The sequence below is a fragment of the Ixodes scapularis genome, unplaced genomic scaffold (assembly GCF_016920785.2).
Source record: "Ixodes scapularis isolate PalLabHiFi unplaced genomic scaffold, ASM1692078v2 PGA_scaffold2__306_contigs__length_199485367, whole genome shotgun sequence".
Lineage (NCBI taxonomy): Eukaryota > Metazoa > Arthropoda > Arachnida > Ixodida > Ixodidae > Ixodes > Ixodes scapularis.
Window position 1 is genome coordinate 17,668,132 of NW_024609857.1, and position 24,035 is coordinate 17,692,166.

Genomic DNA, 24,035 nt, shown 5'->3' on the forward strand with positions numbered 1-24,035 from the left:
CTGTCTGCAGAAATGTTCAAAGCATAAAGCCGCGTTCGCGGATAATCCTCTGATCATGTCCGCAGCGAAAACAGTGTCTTTTGTATGAAGTATGACCAGTGTATCTACAACTTAAGACAATAGAAAGCGCATTATCTTCACGCTTCTTGCTTAGGCGTGAATCGTTCACGGGTATCCTTTTCGGCTAATGCCGCGATCTCATTGGCAGCGGAGCGATAGTGAGATGTGCGGCCAAAAATGGCACCCCTGCCCCCCCCCCTCCCCCCCCCCCCCCCCCCCTTCCCGGTTGCCCCCATCTTACCCGTTTGCCACATGACTGGCCACTCGACGTTATAGGGGTCATGAAACAATTCAACTCATAAATGGCACGTTGCATCAAACGCTTCAAGGAGACGGAAAGGGCGGAGTCCCCCCTTGCTCGGACTCTCATTTGTGTACCCGGACCAGGGTGTAAGATAGACAGGTGGGGAAACGGCCCATAGAAACCTACCGCAGCTCCGTGACCGGATTGTGTACTCGTCTGCTTGCGGGAGGCTTGCGGGTACCCCCAATTTGCGACAGATGGCGCTGCGGCGAGAAGAAAACAATTAGAATCGAATTTGCATGAAACTCTATGGGAGAGTGCGCAAAATAAACTGAGAGCACGACAGTCCTCCATTGAAAATCCACGAGAAACCTTCTCCGTCAGTTTAACCGGTCGCCAGCGTTCGCCCACCCTGAGTGAGAGTTCGCGGTGCTCCACATAGATGGCGCCACAGAAAAAGAGGAAACCGAGGGGGACACAATGCGGTCGCTCATTTGGCTCTCGTTTCACCACCTGTCTATCTTACACCCTGACCCGGACACAGCCATTCTCCCCCTAGAAGATTAGCCCGTCGCTGAAAATTCAGACAAAAGTTGCTTTCCCCACCCCGTTTTCCCCGAAGCTGACAGTGGTGTGAAGCTACGTGCTCGTTGGGCCAGCCACACTTTTGCTACGTGATCACGACCTTTCGCGCATACCCGCGCGCAGAGAATGAGGTCATGTGATGAAAGGGAGGCGGCTGATTTTTCCGGCAAGCGCGTAGCTTCCACCGCAATGTCAGCTTAGGGGTGAAGGGAATAAGTAAGATCCGATGTTGTGTGACGTGAGTTTGGACCCGGTAACGCGCTTTGGGGACCGCGGATGTATCACAGTGAAACTGCAGAAAGCTTACGAAGGGAAGGAAGTACAAAATAGTCCGCTGTGTTTTCAAATTTTCGTACCTAAAGTCGGGCTTTTGACTTTCTACCTTTTTTTCTACCAATCTAAATTGATTCATCCCAGCCCAAAATTCGTTTCATGGGCCCTTGAAGGTCGCTGCGTCAAGAAGTGCAGCATGTCAGATTGGCAATATCACGGTAACTTGGGTCGTGTTCCAAAATTTACTCGATCTCACTCTAGAGTAAAGGAATTATGTACCTCGGCGTTCCAAACCCTACCCGCGTCCAGTTGCTCTATCTGTCATGTCACGTGACATGATCCGCCGGAGTAACTTGTATCCGTTCGAGTAAGATTGGAACACAGCTCCAGAGGGCCCATCTGCTGACCGTGATCTGACAAATCTGATCTGGCCCACTTCTGGGCGCAGCCACCTTGACGTCACGTGATCACTACTGTGGCGAACAGGCAAGATGGCGGCAACGGGGGAGGGAGGGGGGGGGGGTGCCACTTCCGCTGCAGGCCGTGGGTTCCGGTTTTCCGCTCTAGGGTGGTACTCAAGTTCGTTGCGTCCTCCATTTCTTTAACTGTAAGTAACTATGCAGCTATCCACTGATCGATAGGATAAATACAATCTTCCTTTCTAAGTTAAGCTCCTGAGTGCAAGAAATAGTTTTGCCTAATTAACATGCATGTTTAATTAACATTCGTACTGGACAAGCACGTGCTGAAATGCCTATTGTAAGTTTAGAGAGTGTTAGGATAAGGCGTTGTCATTTAGGGAACGCTTCCGTTGAGGGATCTTTGGCTGTTTTTGAGAACTGTCTATATTGTATAAAGGAGGAAAAGGAGTTAACATGGCGAACTGATTTGACTAGCACAATGGAATGCGAGCAATCCGGGATATACGGAGGAGGGCTGGTCACAAACCTCTGTCCCTGCTTTGCAAATAAAATAAAAAAAGTACGCGGGAACGAAGCTCTATTAAGCAACTGAGACAAGGCATCATATATATATATAAACCTATTGTGGGCATTCGGATTTCGTCAGTGAATGAAGAACGTCTGAAGAGAGACTTCAGAGTCACGAAAGCGAGAAGACCGCGAAACTATTAAAATTTAATGAAGCGCAGAGCCACTGTGTTAGAAATTTTATAGTTGTGTTTGGTTTAATGAGCTGTAGTAATATGTACCTATGTTAAAGATGCAATCAACTTTTCTGAATGTATTTAAATACTGATATCAGAAGTACCAGCAGCTTAGAATACAATGTGAAAATTCGGATCAGCCGAAGGGGAGTACCGCGCAGTATGGACTCTCATGCGCCTAATTAGTTGCATCCATCCCGCAAATATAATACGATTGAATTAAGCCACCTATCTCCTGGTGGGAACCCTTTCACCCTTTTCAAGACATCCGTTTAAGTTCAGCTACCTTAGTGAAGTTGGACACCTATTCTGAAACGTGGATGAGTGATGAGAAGTTTACGCCGTTGACTATTCATGGGTGTGCATGGTTCAGTGGAAAACCGCGTACGTTATTTGCACGACCAGCTGGATAAAAGCTCGGAAAGTTGGAGCCAGACGGAGATGTCTCAGCTGCTACATTCAACAAAGTATAGGACCAACTTTTTTCTAGTCTGGTGTACAACGTTCTATGTTTTGGAGTTACCTTTGTTTTACTTGTTTTTGTTGTTCAGGGGACCCACGGCGTGTTATGAAAGCCAAGGCCAACATGGGAAGGATGGTCCGAGGTTGCCACGCGGAAATTGCTAAGCTGGCCAAGGTGTTGCCAAATGACGACTTTCCCATGGTAGGACATTTCGCGACAATGTTACAGTAAGCGCCATAGAGATGTTTACAAACAAGCCCGCGTTTGCCCACATGGGCACTGCACATGCGCAAGAAGAAAAAAACATTTAAACAGATTCACGTGAGGTGAAGCATTTGCGCATGCGCCGTGTCAACATCAGGGCCACCGCAGCGACGTGAAGTCAGAGCCGCTTTTTAGTCTATGAGAAATCACACAGGGTGTTTTTATTAGTAATTTTTTTATACAGATTTGTTTGAAAAAGTTGTGAAAGCTACACCAATGCAGTCTGTGCTGGTGAGCTATACGGCCATGGGGGCGTCGTATTTGGGGAGAGGGGGAGGGGGCTAATGGTCGCAATGATTACAGTAATAAACATAAATTTGTTGATTGAGCTTTAATTAGTGAAAAGCTAAGTAGCCAACCTATCCTGAGGACAAGCTCCGTGTATTATGTCTCCCGGCCCTTTAACTCCCTGCAATGGCGGGATGGCGTCTGGTAGCGTACGGGGGAGGCAGACCCGCGGTCGATGCAGAACGGTACGAGCGCAAGCGTTCCAAAACGAGAAGGAGGGAGGAACCTGCATGAATTAACGCCCGTCTTTGAAATTTCGGCTTCGCGCCACATTAGGGGCTTCAGAATCCGTAAATGAAGAGAAAGCGTTGTGAAAGCTAACTTTCTGGCATTTCTTTTGAATTGGTGCTCTCCCCCCTTTTATTTTTATTTTATTTATTTATTTTGTTTGTTTTTTTAGAGAGGGGGGCTTTTTTTCAGAGCAGATAAGGCGCTTAAAAAGACACAAAACCTGACAAACATCAGTCCGTTCTCTTTTGGACTCTGAAGCCGTGGTCAGACTGCATAGACATCATAGAAACGAGAGTCCGCAGATACTGCTGGAGGACTTTTGTTGCTTGTGTGACGATCCTGTCACCAAATTGCTGTCATTTGGTCGTACAAAAGCTGTCTGCAGAGATGTTGGAAGGATGAGGCGAGCATACTTGGAACATCCTCGAAGCCTGTCCACAGATGCATCTGTGGTGATGTCTGCATTCAGAACTCCGCGTTTCTGTATGATGAATTAGCTGTGATGCGGCGGAGTTAAAATGCGTTGAAGAAACAAAATTACAGATAAACACCCGAATGTAGAAAGCTTTCATATATCTTTTTTTTTGTCACCACGATATCGTTTTCGGGCGTGAGGCTAAAAGCATATGCCCGAGGGCAGCAACTATCTTGAGATGAAATTATTGAACTTGTCTTCGATGAAGTTACTGTAGGTACGATACAGTCAAAAGACGATCACGTTTTAAAAATCGTAGCCAAGGGTGCGATCCCATTGATCTAATCACGCAGAGTCAAAACAGCGTTGTCTCGAGGGCTGTATAATAAACGAGTAAATTTAAATCCTCGTTTGCTTTTGATAAATAGTAATAGATCTATATATATTAATGCAAAGTATAATGCTAGAGTAAAAAAAAAAGAATATAGAAAGAAAGAGTGTTTGAAAATACATATTTTATTTTGAAATGCAATATTTTGCTATATATGAAAATACACATAATATGAAGAAGAAAAAAAAAAAAACTCACAAGGCCACTCTTTGCCACTCTTTCTTCCCAAGATGTTCCCCTCAAACCAACTAGCCCAACACGTCACATTGTTGCATACATAAAGCGTGTCGAAACTTTGGCATGTGCGCGCAGAGATGAAAAGGATAGAACTGACGCTCAAAATGTGCAATTGATAGGCCACAGGACACAGAACGCAATATGGGAACACAAATGGTAGTTACACGGATAAGAAACAGAGAACTAAGAAAGGTGACGCTGGTGAAGACAATGACCAATGAATCATTAATATGGCGAGAGGACACCCCTTATCGATAAAAAATAATGTTCTCGTTTTTTTTTTTAAGTGAAAGCTTTAAAAGGATACTCCACAGGTTTTTTCATTGTCTACGTGTTGCTCGAAAGTTCGCTAAAGTCACCAACAAACATTGCTAGAATAGTGTCCTAAATTTGAGGCCAAAATATTGTTTGTTGTTTTGAGAAGTTATTTAACTTAAAAATTTGGTCCTCGCCATGTTTTTCAAACTGAACGTCTCTACTGGCATTAACGAAAAAGTAATTATATTGCAATTAAATGCAAAGGTGCAAGCGAGCTGGACAAGAATGATGAAAATAATCCCTGCAGAAGGGGAACAAGAGGGGCAAAGGACAAACATAAATCTCCAAACACAGCTAGTCCCTCTTGTTCCCCTTCTCCATGGATTATTTTCATCATTCTTGTCCAGCTCGCTTGCACCTTTGCATTTAATTGCATTCTAATTACAACCTTAACTTGCAAGCTTCATCCTTGTTGGTGTTAGACTGGTGGCAACTGATAAAACCCGTTTGCTCTACTGATGTCTAACCCCTGGTTAGCTCAGTTGTTAGAGCGCCCCACCTGTAATGGAGAGGTCACGGGTTCGATACCCGGACCAGGCGGATTTTTTCGGTCGCTCACCAGTCACCTAGCTGTGTTTGGAGATTTATGTTTGTCTTTTGTCCCTCTTGTTCCCCTTCTTCAGGGATTATTTTCATCAACGAAAAAGTGACGTCAGTGGAAGGCAGGGGTTAACTCTTTGGGCTGTAGAATCTGTTTCAACGGATTCGGAACAGTTTCACGGTGTCAAATGAATGCTTTTTAAAGCTCGCTCAATACCCACGCTAAAGCACGGAACAAATGACTGGCATATTTTATATTTAGACTGCTTGCTCAACTGGCAAGCTTGCCTTCCACTGACGTCACGGCGCTGAAAGTGCGAATATATTGGAATGTTGTTTTTTGCATTATATTCATTTACCGATTTCACCATAACTATTATGAATTGCGCGATCTTAAATAGCATACCGGAGAGGGTAGAGGCCGGGGAGTTAGGAAATATAGTTAGCCGAGGTAGCTCAAGGAAACCTGTGGAGTACCCCTTTAAAGAACTGACCCTATCGACCGATCAGGAAAATCATGATTGGTCGATAGGGACATGAAATCACAACTCAATTATATTACTGTAGGAAGTAATTGTTTTAAAGAAAACATTTGGCAGGATTCGAACTCACGGCCCTTCGGAACGAGTCGGTGTTTATACGTTTCACTGTCTCGCTCCACTCTTATGGCGCATTCACACTGGAGGTTGAGTTGCGTGTCCGAAGCGGTTGCGGATGAGGTTCGCGAGCGATCCCGTTCAGACACACCGAGAGGTGGTAGGCGGTTGGCGGTTTGTCGGGGATCACGCGTGATCTTTTGAGACTTGCGTTTGGCTACTCTGTTTTACGATCCAAAGTACCCTTTAGTCCACGATCCAAATCCAAAATATTGCTATTTTGGCACGCTGAAAATTATTCTATGGGGTGTTCGCATGCGTCACGGATTCAGGCAACAAAAAAACAAAAAAAGAAAAAAAAAAAAAAGAAAAAAAGAGAGAGACATGGGCCCGCAAAACCCGCCTGCGATTTTCTCGACTTTGCCCAGAAGCAAAGCCGCCCAGCTAGGCGCGCCTTGACGACTCAGAAGAGGATTCCCCCGACCCTTCCTTCGAAGTGGGCCCTTCCCGCGTAAACAGCAGACCTTGTTTTCAGAGTGAAGGGCCAGTTCCCCCCCCCCCCCCCCCCCCCCCCCCCCCTCGTTGTTCGCTCTTATCATTTTCGGAGTTGTGAGGGCCACTGGTGGACACTGGTGCGAGGTAATGTGTTCGATGCTATCCGGTCGTGGCTTCGTTGGTGGTGGACTCTCCTCTCGTCACTTGCAGGTCGATCGAGTCTACCGTTGCTGTTGTTCTTTTAAAATTTTGTTGAAATAAACTTCGAATGCATTACTTCTGCATCGTCTTGTACGTACACTTTATTTTTGAAGTAGGTTGCCTTTATTCCTTTTGGTAGCAGTAAACGTTACAGGTCGACCTAGCGCAGGTACCCCACCAGCTCCGCGGTAGTGTGTTGGTCACGCAATCAGGCTGACGACGCCTCCATCGACCTTCGTGGTGGTCCTGCACATTGTCGAAAGTTTTTAATAGAGAGTTTTCGTAGATGGCTTTCGCCTTCCCATAGAGTTCTCCGCAGCCCGCCAAGATACCCGGAATTCTACAGCTAAGGCCATCGGCGCGCAGGTGCAGTAGCGGCTTCTTCGTTGCGAAGGGTTTAGCGGATGGGGAAACGCGGTCTACGAAAACTCCTTAATAGTTAACGCGACTGTCTTAGTAAATACAAAAGCTGACATTTCGGTCAATCAGGGGGTTCCGGCGTTCTACGGGCAAAGACTAACAAAGCAGCGGGCGATGGCCTGTGGCCACCCGGATTAATAAGCAATCTCTTACCCGAACCAAATCACCGGAGCAGAGTCGGTTAAAATTACGATTCAATTCTTTTCGCGTCGGATTCAAATGACGGACCTGAACATCACGTTTCTCCGTTGATTTGTCTGCTGTAGCGCTAGGGCTACAGCGCCTTGGACGCCTCACCAGCGACAGATGCCATCTTGTTTCGAAATCCATCGACGTCACGTCAACGTCGCGTTGCGATTGGTTGCCGCTTCGCGGTTCGCGAAATTGGTTGGAGCAAATCGGACCCGAAGCAGTTGGCAAAAACGGATCGAGCGGTTGGCGCTCCAACCACTCGATCCCAGCCGCTTGGCGGTTGAGATCACGCGGATCCGCTTCACGTTTGCGGATCTGCTTCCAGTGTGAAATTGCCATTAGAGGCGAAGCTTAAGCGTGCTCCTGCATTTTTACAGCAAGCTTTTAAGGGCTAGTTCCCCCACTATCGTGTCCGTGCACAAGCAGTGTGTCGACACAAAACTCGAGCCAGCTCACTTCCACCCTACGTCATCGTCTCACCTACCAATCGTGAGTGTCCTGTGCCCCGTGACGTCGAGATCGCGCTAGCGCTCTTACCAGGTGCCCTTTGGACTCATGGGTCGGCCGCGTGCCATTCGTTCGGAGGAAGAAGAGCGGGAGCGCAAGGAGCGGCGACGTGCGCAGCAGCGCGAATGGCCGCGCAAACGCCGCGAAGCCGCTATCGCCTCGAGTTCCATTGCGTCGAGTGGTTCCGAAACCCTTGCGAAAGAAGAGAAGATCGTTCGCCTAAACGCCGCCAAACGCAGAAGCGGCGACGTGACCGGCGCCGGCGGGCCAAAGCCACCGACGACGATCGCGCCACAGAAGCCAAGCGCAAGTGCGAGGCCTGGCGACGACAGGACGCCATGCTGGCTGAGCAGTTCTTATAAATACTTCAATCCAACCAAATAGTACCGCTTCGCTGGTCTTCCATCTTCACCAGAGTGAAAAGGCTGAAAGTTTTATGGTATCTTATTTCACGCGGTTGTTGTGCCTTGCGACGCGGTTTCTTACGTGCGTTTATTTTTGTGCCGGTTGTAGAGGGCCTGCTGAAAGCGAGCCGCGCGCCGGGCTTCTCTATAAGACCCCGGTCAGCAACGGGTCGGTGGGAAGACCTCATGCGGCCCGGATTAGACCCGCGGTCCGGGGTTTGGAGACCACTGGTCTAGACCAATCGCGCGGGAAAAAAAAGGCGCTGGATCACGGCGCATTTGCTGTGCGTGATTGGTTTTGAGCCGGTGATAGAAAACGCACAAGGACCACGAGCACCACGACGACGCACTTTTGGCGCTGGTGGTTTGGCCCAAGCGGATTATAGCGGTGGCTGTGATAGGACATTAATATAAAAAAAAATATGTAAAGGAACGGATACCGGACAAACTGACACATGTTTTTGGAAGTTTGGTAAAGCTTAGAGTATTCATACCTTTAGGGTGATTGAAAGACGAATTGGTGTTAGTCAAAGTCACGTGGGACTTGTCAACGTCTGGCATCCTACGACATTTGACATGAGATTTTTTTGTCGGAGAATGTTTTGTTGAGGCCGGCAGGTATTGCTCCACTCAGCTTCTTTTTCTTTTTTTCATTACATTGGGTAACATTTAGGGCCCGGAAGAGTTTATCTTAAAATGCTGGATATTAATAAATGATATTCTTGTAGAAGGAAAATCCACTATTGTAATGCCACGTCATCTATTTTGTAGAGACTGAACCTTTCCTGCCAGATGTACGATGATTGTCGCAGTGCTATGACCACAACTTTATCGCAAGAGGTAAGCAGCGTTGGCTTCTCCGCCGTTCGTACCCTGCAATTACAACAGACCCTTCCAGAAACTTCTGCTGACAACCCGGAGACGCCGTGTTTGACTTGTTAGGGGAATATAGAAATGAGTCTTGGTGCCGGGTTTGTCTTCTGGCAACGCGGTATTATGCATAAAGTCTGGTGTCCGGTCGAGTTTAGAGACTGGAGAAGCGTGGGCAGGTTAGCACTGGGTGCACATGGGAATACACCAAATGAAGGAATGCTGGGAGACATAGGCTAGAAATTTTTCGAGGTTAGAGAAGCGATGAGTAATTTAAAAATTGAAGCTGGACTAGACACGATGGGAGATATACGATAGGCAAGGAAGGCATATAAGCATTTTTATATGAGTCTGAACTTTAAATGACCTGACCGATCCCGAGAGCTTAGATTAAAATATTGCGAGTCAAGTGCTGGGGCAGAGCGGATATCCTCTGCAGAGAAGAAAGTGAGAGGCCGAGAAGAGGCTGCTGGAGGGAGGAATTCAGACAAAATTGACTTTAACTATGTTTAGAGGGCGAAAACAGGAAATAAGAAAGAAACACCGGTATGAGAGTTCACGAGGTTGACGGTTAGAACAGGGATATTCAGAACTTGCGCATAAAGTATGAGCCAATGAATAGCTGGTCTACCTATGCCAAAGGGAAACCAAGACAATAGAACACGTGGTATTGAACCTCACAGGGCTTACACCCCCCCCTCCTCCCCCCCCCCCCCCCCCCCCCGGAAAGGGGCGACGGACCGGAGCTCTGCGGTCTACAGATGAGAATGAAGGAATTGATGATAAAAGCATTTCAATAACAACCAGGAGATTATGAGACTAGTGAAAATGATCCAGGGAGAGTTGAAGGACGTATAAATAGCTAGCACAGCTGGGGACAGGTAGAATCGAGGAGAATTGGGACTCCCTCCCAATTCCAAAGTCTAAACCCTGCCTCCCAGTGAACACGTTGTTGGGTTGGCGCTATCAACGTTTGGCCAGAAGAAAATTGGCGATTAACTCGCTGGGAGAAAAAAAGCGGAGGTTGATGTTTTTTTTTTTTTTTTTTTTCTTTTTTTTTTTGCCCGATTCGTCAATAATCATTTTGGCACTATCCCACACCGACTAATGATAGTTATAAAAAGACAGAGGGGAAGAAAATTGGCGGGAAGGAAAGATCGTTCTTTTGGTTTTTAGGTTAGGTCACTCAAGCTGTCGTCTGTTATTTTTTATTTATTTCATTTATTTCACAATACTGCCAGCCCCTTCAAGGGCCAAGGCAGGAGGGGGTAATACAAACACGGAAATCAAATACAACACTGGTTTTAAAATATCAACATTCAGAGCAATCTCTAGGATCCGCCCCACAAAAAATATACACCTCAAGCACCGCTTTCAAAATCAACTTTTGGGAACCTCACCCCAAATTATACACTCACACATACACCCGCAAGAAGGGTCACACTTACAGGTCAAACAATACGCTTATGGCATTCTCGAATTCGGAAAGGGATTTCACAAAGAAACATCCATTCCATAACCTTGCATGGGCAGAATGTCAAGGAGATCGGCCGTAAGTTTGAAAGGGTTCTCTTTTCTTTTCCTGTCTTGGGTGTAGGCACCCCGCTGGAGTATTTCTCGCGGGACATTTCCGCCTTCCTATACGTCGTTGATGCGAGTTAAGACGCCTCCTTTGGAGTTGTCGGGGAGAATCTTTAAATGGCCAAGGTGACCTGGTCAGGCCCAGGTGCAGTGTGATCTTTGCCAGCGTGGAAAGCTGTTTCTAACTCTCCCCGAGTGAATAGGCAATTCATTCCAGGGTCTGGTGCTAGCAGTTCGATGGTGTATATGCTAGGAGCAGGGTTCAAGCTTGCAAGTAACTGGCAAAAGAACAAAAAAAGAATATCTTATTATGTTTACAATTTTGTCCTCAGTCTTGTCAAAATTCAAGACATGTGACAAAGGCAAGTGACAAGCTGCCCGCATCGCTGGGCTGTTTGACCATAGCCGTGCGATCGATGTTTCTTCCGAGTGCGAGGAGCAGTAGCTTAGCCGCTTACCCATTTCCATACTCTGGGCGTATACCTTAACCCCCACCGCGGCCCGGGTTATGTCTCTCCTTCTCATGTGGGCCCTATGACCTAGGGCATGACCTAAGTATGGCGTGGAGGCGCTTTCATCCAGATTACTGCAGATAATGCCGCTCTTCAAGCGCAGTGCAACTTACCCTCAAAAATAGCGCCTGCGAGAAACTGAATTGCTGCGTCACACAGCCAAAGAATGGGGAGGAGGATGGAGGGCACCGAAGAAGAAATTGCCGGAGTTATATCGAGAAAAAAGGGACGGGTAGAGAGGGAAGTAGAGGTATGTAATTAGAGAGGTAGGTCAGAAAAAGAAAAGGGGTGAAGGTGAGAGGAAGGGGGAGGAAATTAGAGGTCGGTGGAGAGGGAAGAAAGAAGGAAGGGGGGGTCCCGTGACAAGTTATGGAAGCTTCAACAGCTGCTGTAAGAAAAAGAGAGGGACAGCGTCACAGGCGCACGACTCGCCGGCTCCTGTGACGCTATTCGTTGCCAATTAGAAACCACCGTCGATTGGAAGCATGGGCTTCACATGACGGTAAACACACCAGAAGACGTGTTCCAGGCCAATAGCCCCATAAAGACAAAGCCTGAGCATGACGTGATCGTAAGCAGATCCCCGACCTGCCCCAAGTGGTAATCACGCTGAAGCTGGACGACGGGCACCGCAAAACGGCACATTCGTCCGTTTGGTAGCTGTGTGATAGCGTCAGGCATATTATGAGACACAGGAAGACGGATCACCGCCCGCGCGTCGTTCAGCGTCTCATAACGAGCTCAACGCTAGAACACGACAACTCCCACACGGACGGGTGTGCCGCTCTCCGGGGCCTCTCGTCGAGCCTCAGCCATTTTGACATGTTGGGAGAGTCGTCCATTCACTAGCGATGACGCCATGCGCAGCCATTGTCTTCTAGGTGGTATAGCATGAGTGCGCGCACCTGCCCTATTAATCCATGCTTTATTTATTCATATTATTTCATTTCATATAATTTATTTTTCACCTTAAGCGCCCGGTTAGGGCATTACAATAGGGGGGGGGGCAGTAAAACGAAGAATACAATAGCAGACGCAGTACTAGAACAATAACAGTAACTATAAACAAGAACATGAGATATTGTACATAATGGGCTAGTAGATTATCGTAAAACACCGTTCCATCAGAGGTGCTGACGATGGAGGATGGAAACTGGTTTTACTGTGTGATGGCATATGGGAGGAATGATTCGTTGAATGAGTTAGTTTTATCAGAAATACGTTTTATTGGACAAGAGTTGTTTAGGCGGGAGGATGTTTTATCGAGGGGTGAGAGCAGGGCGTTCATTAGTTTTGGGCAATGATAATAAATTTTATGAAGAAGGCATCAACGGGGAGAGTTTCCTTCGAATGAGTAAGGGTAAGGATAGTTTGTATCCTCATTCTGCCTGATTGAACCGAAGGAGTCGGCGCTGCCTTTAGCTATGTTGTCACTCATAACCATGTCGCCAACCCAGCATGTCTCGGAGCAGCACGCCCAGAAAAAGCTGTTCTATATACAACGAAGGCCTTGTGGTCGTTAGCGTTTCGAAGGCACCGTATGAATGAGAGGTGCCTGTAATGCTGAATCCATTATTTTAACCATAAGATACAAACTTACGTCATTAAAAAAAAACATTGTTGTTGTTTCTGGTTGTTTCTTTGCTTTCTATGGTCGTATGTTCAGCGAAGCCACATTAAGCGAAATCGCCAAACCGCATATTAGACGTCGCGGCGTTAGTTAGAAGAGAAAAGCGGGTGCAAGAAAAAGGGGATAAATTTGCTTAAATTTTATCCCGCACCGTTTGCCAAAATGAACGTCACAGCGGCCCACCATTTTATGTGAAATAGTGGGTGAAACCACTTCATGGTTTCACTTTCTTAGAAAACAAGTGTTTGTATTACTGCCAGTTTGTTAACTCTGGCGAACTGATCCTATTATATCTTTACTAAAACGATCCACCTTCAGATCACGCCTTTCTGTTCGATAACATCGCCATATTCTAAAATCTGACACTCAGATGTTCGGCTCGCGATCCTGTCCACTTTGTAGAACGCCTCTTTGTAGCTCACGGACCTGTGCTACGCTCAAAATTTGACGGCCATGTTTTATTTCTGTAATCTCCATTTCCTTCTTTTTCAGATGTTCAATTGTGTATGGAAAGAAATACAAGAAAACGTGAGTCTATAATCACTCAGTGCTGTTGCCTTTCATTAGCTTTCCTTTTCGCTTCTTTCAACAAGTGCTGAGACTTTTTACATCAGAGGTTTTAAGGGCTACTTTCCCCAGGATCGTGTCCGCCAGGAAACAAATGGTGAGACAAAACTCTGGACAGCTACCGCCATCTATGAGCGACTGTGACAACCAGGCAACCGGTTTGCCGGTTGTCTGGTTGCCACATTCGCTCATTATTGACGGCAACCTTTCCAGCCGTTCCACTCTGGCTTGCCGACTTCCGGCTGGACTTTACCTCATTCCCACCATACTAGAGCTTCGCTGCTCTTCCTTCTTCCCAAGAGTAGAAAGGCTGAAAGTTTTAGGGGCGAAGCTCCTTAGGGGCTAGCCATGTCCGTATGTCAGTCCGATGTCCGGCGTCGGGTGCTCGTGTAGGGCAAAAAAAAAAAAAAAAGCAACTGCATCTTCACGTGGTGAATGATGTTAATTGGGGCGAAGCTCTGGTGGTGCTTGTCTGCGTAGACGGTGAGCCGCAGCATGCCGAGCCTCTCGTTCGTTTTCATCCATGTCAGAAAAGGAATGTGTGGTATGGAACGTGGTTATATACACATTTGAGCATTTGACCGCAGCGTGACATGGATGAGAACGAATGAAAGGCTCGGTATGCTGCGGCTCAGCGTCTACGAAGACAAGCACCACCAGAGTCTCTTCCCAATGAACATCATTCACCACGTGGAGATGCGTTTTTTTAAGTGGTAGCTTTATAGGCCCAACAACGCTTAACGTCATGTCCTCGTCCTCAATGTCATGTTCTCATGTTGATGTACTTAAAGTCCCGTGATCAAGGTCACGTAATGCCCGTGACTGAAGAGCAAGCTCGTGTGATCAAAGTCACGTAAGCGCCGGCTGTGTAACCTACGTCCGTGTAGCGCCGATCGCGTAAGCTGGTAAGCGTGGCTAGCTGAGACTGAAGTGACCTGACGTCCATGACGTCATCCTTGACTGGTCCTAGAGGTCGTCCTAGACATCGTCTTTAAGGTCGTCCTAGAGGTGATCAAAGAGTTCGTCCCAAAGGTTGTCCTCGACGACGTCCTTGATGCTGTCCTAAATGTCGTCCTACAGGTCGTCCTAGAGGTCCTCCTAGACGATGTCCAAGACGCCGTCTTTGACGTCATCCTCGACGTCGTGCTAGACCACATCCTTGATCTCGTCTTCGAGATGTGCGCCGCATATTACAACCATTTCATCACTATACCATTTCCATTCCTAATTGTTTTCACTAACGACGGTCCTATAAACTTACCACAATTCATCGGGTTTTGTCGCATGAACGCGCCTGTAATAATTTTTAAAGCAGTAGCTTTATAAGTCAAACCACTCTCAAGATCACACAATCAAGGTCAGGTAACACCTGTGACTGAAGTGCTGATGGCTGAAACATCAGTTGAAGCGCATGTAATCAAGGTCACGTAACGCCCGTGGCTGAAATGATGCAGATTGCTAAGGTTTCTGTTCTTTATAAAGGTGGGGATAGGAATGATCTGAGTAACTACCGTCCAATTTCCATCCTTCCTATATTTTCAAAGCCCATTGAAAAAATTATGTGCTCTCGACTTTTCAATTTTCTGGGGAAATACTCTTTGTTGTCGGAATCACAATTCGGCTTTAGAAAACATAGGTCCACAGAAACAGCTTTACTAGTACAGAAGGAATTAATATTAGAAAATTTTGAGAATAAACTTTTAACTTTAGGGATATTCATAGACTTTAGCAAAGCGTTCGATCGGATAAACCACCAGACTCTTCTTGACAAGTTAAAATGTTATGGTATACGTGGTATACCTTTATCACTTCTTGCGTCCTACCTAGAATATCGCCACCAATATGTTCAGATTGGAAACTCGTCATCCAACATGCAGCGTATTTCGTCTGCGGTTCCCCAGGGAAGCATATTAGGTCCCCTGTTGTTTATTATTTACGTCAATGATATTACAAAGATAGAATCTTCCGCCAGGCTGATTATGTATGCAGATGACACCAGCATCTTTTTTTCTGACTCAAGAGAAGACCTACTCACTTCCAAAGGAAACTATTTTTTACGCAAGTTAACACACTGGGTCGCCATTAATTCTCTATCAATAAACCCGTCCAAAACAAAAGCAGTCCTTTTTAAATGTCCAGGATCACGGATCACATTGTCCAGAGATTTGTACTTTGGGCCAAATATAGTAGAATGCGTTGACAGCGTGAAGACCCTCGGCGTTGTGTTCTCAGAACACATGTCGTGGAATCCCCATGTATCCTACATACATAAAAAACTTTGTAAAGTAGTAGGGATAATGAACAAATATAGAAATGTATTTCCTGTAACTATAAAAAAATTAGTATATAATTCCCTTTTTCACTCAATTCTTTGTTATTGCCTCCTGGTATGGGGGACAACAACAAAAAGTAACTTTGACAGGTTGAGGTTAATGCAAAAAAAAGCAATAAGGATAATTGAAAATGTCCCACGTGACCATAGTTCTCTTCCTTTATTTGCAAAGCATAAAATACTTGACGTATCTAACATGTACTCTAATAGATTAACGGTCACATATCATCGTGCCTTAAGAGAACATATTACAGTAATTTTTGACCTCGCTAAACTTGAAAATAATGTATCATTATATTCCTCACGCCATTGGCGTCCATGGAGAATCCCATCATCTAGAACTAATTTTGGCTTCCAGAGGTTGAGTTGCAGATTACCGTCACTGTTAAACACCTTATATTCCCAAGAAGTTGATTCACCTTCATTAAATGCCCATAGAACTGAGGCTTTCTTATATTGAGTGAAAATGTTTGCCATATGTTTGGTATATTTTCTACTTCAGTCTGTTTTTGAAGCGCAACCTATTTCCAATGACACTTATTTTATGCGATATCTTATATAAGTTATCTTTATTGTGTTTTTCTTTCGTGTCTGGAGATGAGTGTTGGTAAACTTTCGTTAAATGTCCATAAAACTTAAACTTGCCGGTAATCAATAGATTCTTTGCCTTATGTTTGTTATATCTATCTATCTCAATGTGCATTGAGACGATGCTTAATATATTGCTAAATATCATGTTACATCAGTTATTTTCACTGTTTTTTTGTGTGTGTTTTTGATGACAGTGCCGCTCTGCCCTGTGTTTTTTTGGGGGGCAGGAACCCGTCAAGCTGCAAACTTGCAGCTTTTTTTCCTGGCCCCCCTTGTCACATGTGTGTAAAAGCGCTGTGACAAAAATAAACTGATTCTGATTCTGATTCTGATTCTGAAATGCTCGTGGCTGAAGCGATGGTGGCTGAAGCGTTAGCTCTGGTCCCGTAGGCTCGTAAGTGCCAGTCACGTAAGTGCCGGTCGCGTAAGTTTGTAAGCGCAGGCAGCTGAAGCTGACATAACCTGACGTTCTTAATGTCGTCCTCGACGTCGTCCTGGAAGTCGTCCTTGAAATCGTCCTAGAGCTCGCCCTAGACGTAGTTCTAGACGTCGTCTTTGATGTCCTTAACGTCGTTCTAGACATCGTTCTTCACTATCGACTCTAGACGTCGTTCCTCAGGTCGTACTGTAAAACAACGTAAAGAACGACGTCAAATGAGCGCCCTAGAGGGCAAGTTCTAGAACACTCATTTGACGTCCTAGAGCACAACCTCTATGACGTCATCATCGACGTCTTCCTAAACGCCTTCTTTGACGTCGCCCTTGAGGCCGTCTTATACAGCGTCCTCTACGACGTCGTCCTCGATGTCGTCCTTGAGGAAAACCTAGAGGTTGTCCTAGACGTCGTTCTTCAGATTGTCATCTAGGACGTCATCCTCGACGTTGTCTCAGTCTTCGTCCTTGAGGTCATCCTAGAGGTCGCCCTGGGCGTCGTTTTTAAGTCCCCTCTAGGACCTCGACATTGAGGTCGTCCTAGGCGTTGTTATTGACGTCGTACTCTAGGACGTCGTCCTCGACGTTCTCCTAGACGCTATCCTTGACATCGTCCTCGATATGTGTGCGGCATATTACAACCATCTCATCATCGTATCATTTCCTTTCCTAATTGTTTTCACCAGCGATGTTCCTGTAAAGCTACCTCGTTTCATCGCGCTTGGTCGAATGAAAAAGCTGCAACCTTTTTTTGTCCACAGGGAAAGCAATTGACATTAGTCTCAAACCCGCCGGAGTTGCCTCAAGGCGGTCGGAATTTATTGGTAAGAGAACACCCAAAAAAGTAGCCGTCCAAATAATTAAAAAAACTCGGCCACAAGTTTTAAAAAAGAGATGCAGAGTTGCAATCACGAAAACACGGGATCAGAGTTGTCTTTCTTCCGTTGTGCACTTTATTTTCCATTCACTTGTTAGTGCCAGGTACACAAGTAAAGATTGTGTACTTCATCCGTTTCTTTCTATTTTACCTGATTTTCTTTTTTAGGTTTTTCCTTTGAATATAAGTTCCATAATATGCACATACATTAATTAACCTCTCCCACGTTGCAAGAAATACATTTCGGTGATGACTGTGGCCGCTTTTCTCGCGGGGAGCAAGCGACCAGATCCTGTTCGGAGCTAGCCTTGAACCATAGACCCGCATCGCCGCGGAGGGCGCTGAGCTATTAGCACCGTGGGTATGAGGTCCCTCCTCGACGGCCACGGTGTCGAGGGTGTAGCGTGCTCACCTTTTTCGTGGTGTGGGGGTGGGGTGGTGGTGTGCGGCTAGTGGCTGGCCTCGTGTTTTGCTTTAATGCTCCGTCGATGACAGGTGCCACTATCGTGCACGAAGGTGAGCCTTAACCCGAAGAAGAAGAAGTTTGCTATTAGGATGGGAAAGACGTGCTTCATTCCCAACTGCAATTTGGAACACCGGAACTGTCCAGAGCGAGTGTTTTTGTTTAAAGCTACATCGAATGACGCTCGCCTAGAGCGCAGCGTCGTGCAGTCCCGAGGGCCGATCGCAAGTTACTACCTTACCTAGTGATCATGTTTGTGCCAAGCATGTTCCCGACGAACTGATATCGAAATGGTATCATACGGATTTTGGTGGGAGAGTTTTCCTCCAGGCTGCAAAGAAACCCGTGCTATCTGTAGACGGTGTTCCGAGCATTTTCCCTGGCAGCCCGAAATACGTTACACGTTACCTGTAATACCTGTAAGACCCGTACACAATATTATGAGTAGGGCGACCACCTGTCCCGTGACTCGCGGGACTCTCCCGCATTGAGTGCTCGTGCCCCGCCGTCTCCCGAGGAATTTCCAAATCTTCAAAATGTCTCGCATTTCACAATGCTGTGAAATTCACTCTGCAACTCATGATGCTGCCGAACAACAGGGCAGGGGGAAGCGAGGAGGTCGCTGGTAATCGTGTGAATCGCGATGGTACGCCATTTGCTATGCAAGCATTGCGCGAAGTGACCGGCGTTCTTGCAGGAGACACGACGCGCATGCTCCGTTGTGCCTCTGCCTGTGGTGGCAAAATATTGTAAGCAAAATTGCTCGCCAAAAGTAAAATATAAAATATTGCAACTATTTCCAAATCGCTGTGTCAATGCGAAAAGGTTGCTGTGGATTGTTTTTTTAGTGAAGACAGCCACCCAAGGCAAAAAGCCTGCAACTCACAACGGTCGAAAAACAACATAGTCTAAAAAGTTTGTGTAGGACCCTGTTGATAAAAGTAAGCGTTGACGAAAATCCTTCGACAACCTGTAAAGCCACGCAATATATGTAAAAAATTTACGGAACTTTTACCAAACATGCTGTCGGACAAAACATGCTGTCCGACAAAACATGCGAGCACAATCCAACTGTTTAACGGAATTATTTTAAAATACTCTAATTTATTGAAAGCCCAGTAGATTGTGTGTGGAAGTTTCGTATTTATACAAGTATTTTTGTCACCTTGAGTCATCATCGGAATGTTCTTATTTAAGAAACAGCAACGGCACAGGATAAAAGGCAATCAGTGTCAATGCGCCAAAAAAATACACCATTTCACTACACGTTACAAAGGGGCCGGGTGAAGAATGCATAATTTCCTTCACAAGCCCTCTATACAAGCCTTCACAAGCACTTCTATACTTGGGTGCCATCTATCCCCGTGAAAGTGAAGCGCGCTCAGTGCGCCGAACATAACGTGGTCGCCGCGTCGGTCAGAAAGTCATCACCTAAATGTACCGTATTTACTCGATTCTGAGACCCCCTTTTTTCACACCCGCTATGTTCAAAGAGATTCGGAACACGACGATGCGGTCGCTACATTTTATGTCGTTATTAAATGCATCTTCCCGTTCTTCAGTTGATATGAATTATTCGATGACATCGTCAATTGGTACACTTTGTTCACAATCCTAGTTTATATTTACGTTTTTACGATTTTGGGGCGTGGCTTTCGGCCACGTCGCAACGTCAGCAACGCGACGTGATGCCATTTTTGAGTGCATGTGTTTCACGCTTGACACCCGCCTTCTCTTCGCGTATCGTTTGCAGCTGTGTTTGAATCGGACTCTCTTCCCCAACCTGCCCTTGGATGCGCTGGACGATACAATGGCCTACGCCCGCCAGTACGTAATACGCTTCGGGTAGATGGTTGCAGAGAAATGATATTTGCCTCAATATACCGGCATTTGCAATGTTATTTCTCTTTCTTCTTTTCGATCGTAGCTCTGATACAACGCTAGGTTGTAAAGCATATACAAGAATAAAAGACATTTGAAATGTTTTCAACTGTGGTCGAACCGCAGTAAATGGTTGTTCTTTGTGCCTTTTTTGTTTCATTCGTTCATTTATGAATACTGCCACGGAGGGGATTGTATGCCCCTCCTCCCCCTCCGTGCCCTCCCTTCCTCCTCTCCTGCTCCTCTCCCATTTAGCGGCAAATTTTCGCCAGATTTCCTGCTAAATTTAGCCAACATTTCCACACTAAATTTGGTGAAAAAATATTCCCGATAAATTTAGCGGGAAATTTATTAACACTTTCCCACTAAATTTAGAGGGAAGTTTAGCCAACATTTACCTGCTAAATTTAGCGGGGAAACTGAATTGGTGCTGAGGCGACGTCACGTGTGACGTCACGGGGGTAAAATTTTCCCGCTAAATATGAAGGAAACTTTTTCTGCTAAATTTGGCGGCAAACTTTTCCACTAAATGTAGCGGGGAAATTTTCCCGGCTTGAGTGGCGTCACGTGTGACGTCATGAGGGTAAAATGCAACGGAAAAATTTCCCTCCATATTTAGCGTGTAAATTTTTCCCTCGTGGCATCACACGTGAAGTCACATGTGACGTCATTAAAAGAAATGTCTCACAACGCAACGCGCGGTCACACCGACGTCGACGGCTACTGCGCCATCGCAGCACCCGGAAACGGGCGCCTAAGAGCTGCGCTCTAATACATAACTAGGGTCCGTGTTTTCAGAGTGCATTTTTCGTGAAATTCGGAGGGTGTTTTTCGGAGTTTATTTTTTCGCAAACATTCGATGTTTATCGGAGTTTGTTTTTCGTAAATCCCCAATTCTCCAAAATTCGAAGATTAATTTTGCAGTGTTTCCTCTTAAAAATCATAAAAAATAACCGGATGCAAACGTATGCCAGATAAAAAATAAAACGGGCTTGTATCCATTAAGATTTCTTCAGTTGAATTTGGCGTTGGTGTTATTGGCAATATTAATTTGTCCCACAACAAAAGTCGCACACAAGTCTGGCTTCGATAAACGTCGATACCTTAAAATCAGTAAACTGCCGGAGGTAGCCGCTAGGAAGCTCGTAGTTATCCTATCAATCTATCCCGCGGCCGCGCGAGGTGAAGTGGTTAAGGATGTAATAGAGAAGTTTCAACTGCCCCTTTTCCCTATTTTTGTACAATCTCTATGGTCCATAGCTTTCACTGTTACCCCCAGGAACATACACTGTCCTTTCTCTAAATCCCAAATCCTATGGCCCAAACTGGAAACTAAAAGAGGGGCTTTTGTCGTGACACGAATGATACGATGACCGGTTCTCCTGAACCAACCTTGACGAGACAAGCCGTAAGACACCCTTTTGACAATGGTCCGAGGCTTGAAAGATAATTATGGTGTCATTTTCCCAGGAACATCAATCCTGCTGTGCGCAAAATGCAACAAATAAAAAAAAACTTTTTTTTTTTGCTGTGTGTTTTTGTGTGTGTGTGGGGGGGGGGGGGGTGGCATGGGCACATAACAATTTGGAGTCTATCGGATAAATCCGAATTGACAAGAATTTTACCGGCGAATGTTTTTCGGAGTTTTTCGGATTTATCCGAAAACACGGAGCCCTAAACATAACATACACATTAGAAGACATAAATAAATATGCAACTAAGCATTAATTAAACTTGAAGAAAATGAGAAGGGACGGACAAACAGGGTTTAATTATCCATACCAACCCGCTCGTTCTGTCCTTACAACTAAACAGTTTCCCATTGAAAAACACCAACATCGTGCCATTAATATTCAAAGCATGCATCAAAAGACAAAAACTGTCAGAAGAAAAGTAACATATCCATTTTTATAGACCCAAAAAATAAATGCCACGGCCAAATCGCGATATGCTGTGGTCATCAAACAATAATTTCGATGCATTTTAATAGTTAACTGGAGGATGTACATGACACAGCTTTATCAGGTAAAGCATTCCACTCTTTGATTGCTTAGGGAAGAAATTAATTGAAAACAGTTATTACAAATATATGGGTTCGGAATAAACCTGCTATAAACAATGCCTTGATGATTCGCTTTTGCGGATTTCAATGTAGACGGATTTATTAATTTTAACGTGATTATAAATAATTTTGAAAATAAATTTTACCCCTTCACGCTTATCAAGCCTAGATCTAGGTTCAAGTGATGGAAGGATGGCAAGTTCACACAGTTTAGTACGCGAGTCACTACGGTAATATTTATAAAGATGAAACGGCAGGCTCGCCGCTGGATTTTGTTTAGCTTAGAACAATTTTTTTTTTTGCTATGAGGGTCCCATTGGATTTTGGCATAATCACTTTAATAAAGCATATCCAGTTTTATAAATTTTTATGAGCAAGTATTTTTTTTCATGTGCTCAGCTAGCTAAGTTTCGCCTCACCACAATGTTTTGCTAACCCTTTTGAAAACATCAATATGGGTATTCTACCGTATATCAGGAGAAGACGTTAAACCCAAGTGTTTAACATCTTGACACTGTTTAAGCACGCTGCTATATTTGCTAGATTCATAACCTAGATTATATATTATGCTAGATCTAGATTCTGAATGCAAGATAATTTTTTTTTCTAGTTTTTGACATACAGACGATTTTTTTTTCAGGTTCAGCATCATTTGCCATTGGTCACACCAGCTTTTGTTTTTCTTTGTAGGTTGCAATGCACCTTAATCTGGACTTGCGCTGTCTCGATTTTATCGTAAATATTGCAGTCGGGTAACGAGTAGCTTGATTGGTACTGAAATTCCATTGTGCAAATCATTTATAAAAATTGAAAATAGAGGGACGCCCAAGACACGTGAAGACACTCATGGAAGGGTGCACCTCAAGACACTTGTGTAAAGCTAGATTCATGCAATCCAACTTTCAGATACCGTGCGCGAAAGGAAAGGAAATACAAAAGCCATTGCGTGACGACTGAAGTTTTAAGAATTGAGTTGTTTTTTTAGTATCAGTACTGAACGTTCCACTTTATCAAACGCTATCGCGAAATCTAAAAAAACACTATAACAGCTTGACCACGCCAATTAATAGTTTGAGAGATCGTGAACAGTTTCGATCACATGAGTTGCGGTTGAAATCCCTCTGCGGAAGCCGTATTGAGATGTGAACAAGAGTTTAAAACTTTAAAGATAAGACATTATGCTTGTAGATATTATATGTTCAAGTAACTTAGAGCACGTGCCAGTCAGTGAAATGGGGCGATTTTTACTGACGTCTCAAGCACTCCCATTTTTGTGAATCGGTATGACATTTGCACGTTTCCATGCGCTTAGAAAATAGCCATTTTCGGCAAATAACTCGAAAATTAAAAGTAAGATATTTGGATTCCTACTAAGCGTATCTTCTTCGTTCTTTTTTTTTTAATTCTTTGGGAACTTCATCTGGCCCCGGGTTCTTTTTTTATGTCGATGTTAAGTAATATGTTTAAAACGCCTTCCTCGTGTATTTCTAGGTTCTTGATATGAGGCTATTCGAAAAAGTACTGAAACTTGTTGGAGACGAGGGCGGAAGACGACGGGGTGGAGGGCACGTGACAGGGGGTTGGCGGAGGAGGCACGAGCTTCCGCCAGACGGGCCGTGCTGTACAAGGCGGAGGCCGGGCAGGAACGATGGAGCCGGCCTAACCCATGGCGATCCCCGGAGCGGTCGACCAGCGGGGTTCGGGCCAACACCGGTGGGAACGGCGAGACCTGGCCATACCGGCCTAGGCCATGATCACCCCGAAGTGGTTCCGCAGCGAGATTCGTGCTGTGATAGCCCGGGACAGCTAGCCTATGTAGCGCTGGCGTGGGAAGGACGACCAGCAGGCCCGGACACGGACTCCGACTGCGAGCTCTGAACGATGGCCGACAACCAGGGTCCCAGGGTCAGCGGGCCCGGACTGCCAGCACTCGAGGACGGTCAACCGG